Source organism: Choloepus didactylus, chromosome 7, assembly GCF_015220235.1.
Source record: "Choloepus didactylus isolate mChoDid1 chromosome 7, mChoDid1.pri, whole genome shotgun sequence".
NCBI classification, from domain to species: Eukaryota; Metazoa; Chordata; class Mammalia; order Pilosa; family Megalonychidae; genus Choloepus; species Choloepus didactylus.
The window spans coordinates 14877423-14884152 of record NC_051313.1 but is presented as its reverse complement, the minus strand read 5'-3'; the positions used below and the strand labels follow the sequence as shown (position 1 = coordinate 14884152).

The window sequence follows — 6730 nt, the reverse complement described above, 5'->3', positions numbered from 1 at the left end:
TTGTAACTGCAGCCACTTCTGGGTTTTTTTTTTTTATTTAAAAAAAGAACTAGTCTGTCTCCAAATGCCAACCCCCAGTTTCCCCACACCACAGTGCAGACACATCCATTTACTTTTTTTTTTTTTTAATCATCATTTTATTGAGATATATCACATACCATGCAGTCATACAAAACAAATTGTACTTTCGATTGTTTACAGTACCATTACATAGTTGTACATTCATCACCTAAATCAATCCCTGACACCTTCATTAGCACACACACAAAAATAACAAGAATAATAATTAGAGTGAAAAAGAGCAATTGAAGTAAAAAAGAACACTGGGTACCTTTGTCTGTTTGTTTCCTTCCCCTACTTTTCTACACATCCATCCATAAACTAGACAAAGTGGAGTATGGTCCTTATGGCATTCCCAATCCCACTGTCACCCCTCATAAGCTACATTTTTATACAACTGTCTTCGAGATTCATGGGTTCTGGGTTGTAGTTTAATAGTTTCAAGTATCCACCACCAGCTACCCCAATTCTTTAGAACCTAAAAAAGGTTGTCTAAAGTGTGCGTAAGAGTGCCCACCAGAGTGATCTCTCGGCTCCTTTTGGAATCTCTCTGCCACTGAAGCTTATTTCATTTCCTTTCACATCCCCCTTTTGGTCAAGAAGATGTTCTCCGTCCCACGATGCCAGGTCTACATTCCTCCCCGGGAGTCATATTCCACGTTGCCAGGGAGATTCACTTCCCTGGGTGTCTGATCCCACGTAGGGGGGAGGGCAGTGATTTCACCTTTCAAGTTGGCTTAGCCAGAGAGAGAGGGCCACATCTGAGCAACAAAGAGGCATTCAGGAGGAGACTCTTAGGCACAAATACAGGGAGGCCTAGCCTCTCCTTTGCAGCAACCGTCTTCCCAAGGGTAAAACTTATGGTAGAGGGCTCAACCCATCAAACCACCAGTCCCCTATGTCTGTGGTCATGTTAGCAACCATGGAGGTGGGGTAGGCGAATACCCCTGCATTCTCCACAGGCTCCTCAAGGGGGCACTACATCTTTTTTTTTTTTTTCCTTGTTTGTCTTTTTTCTTTTCTTTTTTTTTTTTTTAACTTTCCCTTCTTTTTTAAATCAACTGTATGAAAAAAAAAAGTTAAAAAGAAAACAAACATACAATAACATTTACTTTTAAACCATCGTGTCTTTATATTTAGAAAATATTTCCTCTAAGTGGTGAATAACAGGGTTTGGCTTTTTATCCAGTCTGAAAAAATCTGTGTATTTATTGGAGTGCTTCTTTATTCAATTCACATCTAATGTGATATTGACATAGTAGAGTTTAATTCTTTTATCTTGCTATTTGTTTTTCATTTGTTCTGTTCTATTTTGTTTCTCTGTTATTCCTTTCTTATGTAGATTAACTGAATGTTTTTACTTTCTATTTCATTTCCTCTGTCAGCTTCTCAACCAAGGAGAGAGATGTTATCTATAGGGATTAGGAGACTCAATATTCTAAGATATCCAAGCCTTCCATGTACCAGGAAAGTATAGCTATCTTAAATATGTATGCCCCTAACTGCAGAGCATCTAAATTCATAAAACCTGTATAACAGAATTGAAATGAGAAATGAACAAACTCATCATGGGGATCAGAGATTTTGCCACATCTCTATCCTCAATTGAGCTATAGATTAAATTCCATACCAATTAAAATACAGAAGTTTTATGTATAAATTGACCTGGTGATGTTAAGATTAATTTGGAAATCAAAAGAGCTGAAGTAGCCAACGAATTTGCAAAAAAACAACAAAGTAGAAGATTTACTCACCTTGAATTTAAGACATAAAGCTTCAGTCAGATAGTAGGTATTGGCTTAAATATAGGGATATAGATCAATGATATGGAATAGAGAATCCAGAAATAGACCCATACAAATATGATCAATGTTTTTTGGCAAAATCACCAACATAATTCAAGGAGAGAGAATGGTCTTTTCGAGAAACTGTCCTAGAATAACTGGATAACTATATACTACTACTACTAATAATAATAATAAGAAGAAGAAGAAGAATAAGAAGAAGCCACAGACCCTACCTCACAGCATATGCAAAATTAACATGATATGAGTCATAGACTTAAAATAAGGATTAAAATAGAAAAATTCTAGAAGCAACATAGAAGGAAATAGTTTGACATTGGGTTAGGGAAATGTTTCTTAAATAGGACACAAATGCAGTAACCATAAATATAATGCTGGACAACATCAAGATTAAAACCTTTATTTTTCAGAAAACATTGTCAAGTAAATGAAAAGTCAAGCCACTGATTGTTGAAAGCATTCATGACAGGTATCTAGCAAAGCATTTGTATCTAGTCAATTCAATATGAAGGTTCACAACAATTTGGAAATGGGCAAAATATTTACATGGACAGTTCACCAAAGAAGATACATGAATGGGCAATAATAACATGGAAAGATGCACAGAATCTTCAGTCATCAGAGAAAAGCAAATTATAAACACGAGATACCACTGCACACCCACTAGAATGGCTAAATAAGAAAGAATGGCAAAACAACATATTGACAAAGACTTGGGCCAATGGAACTACTCATTGTGTGCAGGTAAAAGTATTAAATGGTACAATTAAACTTTTAAATATAATTAACTCCACTGAATTATATACTTGAAAACTGTTAAAATAGCAAATTTTATGTTGTACGTTACCAGAATAAAATTTTTTAAAAAATAAATAGAATTGTACAAAACACATTAAACACTAATCTATGAAATATAGTTTATAGTATAATTATAAAAATATTGTTTCATCATTGTTAAAAAAGTACCACACTAATGCAAAATGTTGATAATAGGGAAAACTGTGGGGGTGGGACATCATATGCAAACTTTTCCTTTCTGCATGATTTTTCTGTTGCCTACAAGTGCCCTAATTTTAAAACTGGAGAAAAAGAACAAAAAATGTATGATTATTAGGGAAGACAGTTTCTAGTTTCTTTTGCAGTCAAACATATCCTTTGCATATGATTTGGGAATTCTGCTCCCAGGTATTTACTAAGAAGAAAGGAAAAGACAGGTCCATTCAAATAATTGTACAAGAATGTTCTTATGAAAACTATTAATAACAGCCCCAAATTGGAAACAGTCCTACTATCCATCAACAGGTATTTGGATTAAACCACTGTGTTACATTTGTGGAATGGAATATTTCTTAGTGATAACAAGGAATGAACTACTGATACACAATAACAAGGATGGATCTCACAGACATTGAGCTGAGTGGAATAACTCATCACAGCAGAGAACACGCTGTATAACTCTATTCACAAATGACTTTAGAATAGGCAAAACTCATCTGTAGTGATAGCAAGGAGCTGATTGGCTGCGAAAGATCAGGGAAGGGAAACAGGGATGGGGAGGGAGTGAGATTGATTGCAAAAGGGTGTCAGGAATATTTCTGGGCATTAGAAATATTCTTATAGCTTCATTGTGTGGAAGTTACGTGGTTGGATCATTCATCGAAGTTGTCAGTCTACACCTAACAAGTGTGAAGTTTTAAAACAAAAATTATAACTCAATTTAGAAAAGATGATTTTTCAAAATGACCAGAGGTCATTCATCAGAAACGTTGTTTTTCAAAGCCTAAGGTGAGTTCATTTCTAGAATTCTAAGCAGGAAATGAAATTAGTCAAATGTAAATTATGGAGTCATAATATTGGAATCTCTGTATTTCATCTTTGGATATCTTTAGATTTAGGTAAAATAAAATTCCGCATTTTATTTCTTTCACATCTCTTCTACAATTCCTATTATAAAACAGACCCTTAGGAGGAATGACATTTTTATTTATACTCATACTTCTTTATGTATTTCCATATACGTCATACTTTACTCCTCCACTTTAACAAATCCAATTATTAAAACTTATCCTGAAAAATTCTAGTTGTATGACATGATTCTGTATTAATTTTCTTCAACACATACCAGTGCTGGAAGGGATAAGGAACTTATTTGAAAGAGCTCTAATGACAGTCAACGCAAGAATCATTCATCACTGTTTCTCACAAAAATTAAAAGACCATCTCTAATAATTAGTGGGAATAAGCAACATGGATTTCAAATTCTGGCCAAAGCATTTTAAGGATGGGAATTATTTCCACTTCTATTTCATGAAAAGGCCAATATCATTGGCAAATTAGAAGAATATAATCTTATTTTTTAGCATAAACCCAATGGCTATTTAAAAGTTTCTTGCTTTCCACACCTTGCACTTGGGGGATTCAGTCTTAGGCGGTTTGGGTATTTGGAACTCTTTAGCTCCTTTCCTGAGGGGACAAAAAGTTTTAGGTATCATCTTAGTTCTGACAAATTAGGAATGAACTCGTAATAAAAGGTGGCATTCAAGCATGCATCATATGATAGTTCATCAGATATGAAGAAAGAGGTAATGCAATTGAATATAAAGATTTATAAGTACAAAGAAAAAGAGACAGCTGGTACTGGCAATTATTGACATATATTTATATTTATATTTATATAATTTATAAAGTCTTTTGAAAACTGAATGACAACTTGACCGCAGGGGAAGAGAATCACTCCAGGTATCAGAAAGGAGGGTCATGAGCAGCGATTTGGCCCCACCTGCAGCTGTACAAATGTGCTACAAGGGCCTAAACGGATCCTGTGTCAAAACTTCCTACTCCCCAGGGCCACGACTCATCCTCTACGTCGTCTTTGGCTTGGGATGCATCCTGACTGTGTTTGGAAACCTCCTGGTGATGATTTCAATTCTTCACTTCAAGCAGCTGCACTCTCCAGCCAATTTCCTGATCGCCTCCCTGGCCGGTGCCAACTTCTTGGTGGGGATAACCTTGATGCCCTTCAGCACCTTGAGGACCCTGGAGAGCTGCTGGTACTTCGGGGAGCGTTACTGTAAATTCTACTCGTTTTGATGGGGCATTCTGTTATGCGTCTATCTACCACTTGTGTTTCATTCCTGTTGATAGATACATCGCTGTCACAGACCCTCTCATCTACCCCACCAGGTTTACCGCCTCTGTTTCTGGCACATGTACTGCCTTCTCCTGGCTCTTTTCAATTGGTTACAGCTTTTCCCTCTTTTACACGGTGCTAATGGAGTTGGGCTGGAGGAACTGGTAAGTGTTCTCACCTGCGTGGGAGGCTGTCAAGTTGTAGTGAATCAAAATTGGGTATTGATAAATTTTATATTATTTTTTATACCCACACTTGTGATGATAATAATTTACTCAAAGATTTTCCTCACAGCTAAGCAACAGGCTAGAAAAATTGAAAGTATGAGCAATAAGCCTGAGAAATCATCAGAGAGCTACAAAGACAGGGTGGCCAAGAGGGAGAGAAAAGCAGCTACCACGCTGGGAATTGCTGTGATAGCCTTTCTTATTTTATGGTTGCTGTACTTCATTTATTCAATAACTGATGCCTTCCTGGGCTTCATCACTCCTACGTATATTTATGAAATATTAGTTTGGTGGGCTTACTATAACTCAGCTATGAACCCCCTGATTTATGCTTTCTTTTATCCTTGGTTTCGAAATGCCATCAAGTTAATCACCACTGGCAAAGTATTGAGAGAAAATTCCTCAACTTTAAATTTATTTGTTGAATAGATTCTAATTTTAGAATGAGGAATTGAAAATACATTCACAATGGGTACCTCAATAGAAAGGAAAATGGTCATAAATGAGATGATTATATAAAGTGATAAAGTGATCATGAGAGTCAAGTAATTCAACTTTGACTCACTTAAATTCAGACTTGTTCTTTGGCAAACATTCTTTAAAACCCAAGTGTGATGGAAACAGCACAGCCCTGGAGCCAGAATGCGTGCACTTCAATACCCACTCTGCCAATTAACACTGTGACCTCAAGCCATTAAATTCTTTCCAAGCTTCCCTTTATTTCTCTGGTTAGTAATACCCTTACTTGTACCATGATTTTGTGAAAATTAAACAGAAAATATGTGAAGGACCTACTCTACGTTTTCCCACATCTTGCCTTTATTAATCTATTTTAGTTAAATTCCTGGCCTTATGTTCTCTCTGTTCCTTTATAAATTGTTCTAATAAAATATAAATGCAAGTAAGAGATTCTTAAGGAGGTTCTGGCTCTTTGCTCTGAGAGGTTTGAATGAATGAGTCAGCACTGTCTGTTGTTCACAGTTGCCTGTCCAGTGTGATTTTCAGCACTGTCTGTTGTTCACAGTTGCCTGTCCAGTGTGATTTCCTAATAAATAAAGATAATATCAATTCAATTATTTACAATTCAATTATTTGTAATAGGAAAGCTCATTGGCATCATGAATAACAGCATTCATGTAGTCTGTGAGCTTCTTCCTGGTAACTCTGCCCATGAAATTAGAGTTCAGAAATTTTACAAGTTGTGCTTTATAACTCGGAATGCTTGAATTTATTTATAATGTGTAGAGAATGCTATGTTTATATTACAAGTGAAGTTATAGATGTTTTATTTGTTTAAGCAAGGGTTTTAGGATAGTCCTTCATAGTATTATTTTACTTTAAAATTAACTTACTATTTATTCACATACTTTGTGCAGTGTTCCACCCGCTGATTCATGGTCCCCTAGATTCCTAAGTGTCAATTTAGGAGTTGATACTTTGGAGTATGTATCTAACCTAAGCTGTGATTCTTCAAGTTAGACACTGATATCATCCATTTATTCTGATTC

General features: G+C 35.8%; 1 pseudogene; it reads left to right on the top strand.

Moving 5' to 3' along the window:
- Positions 1-4592: 4592 nt before the first annotated feature.
- LOC119539967 lies at positions 4593-5651 on the top strand (annotated as a pseudogene).
- Positions 5652-6730: the final 1079 nt, after the last annotated feature.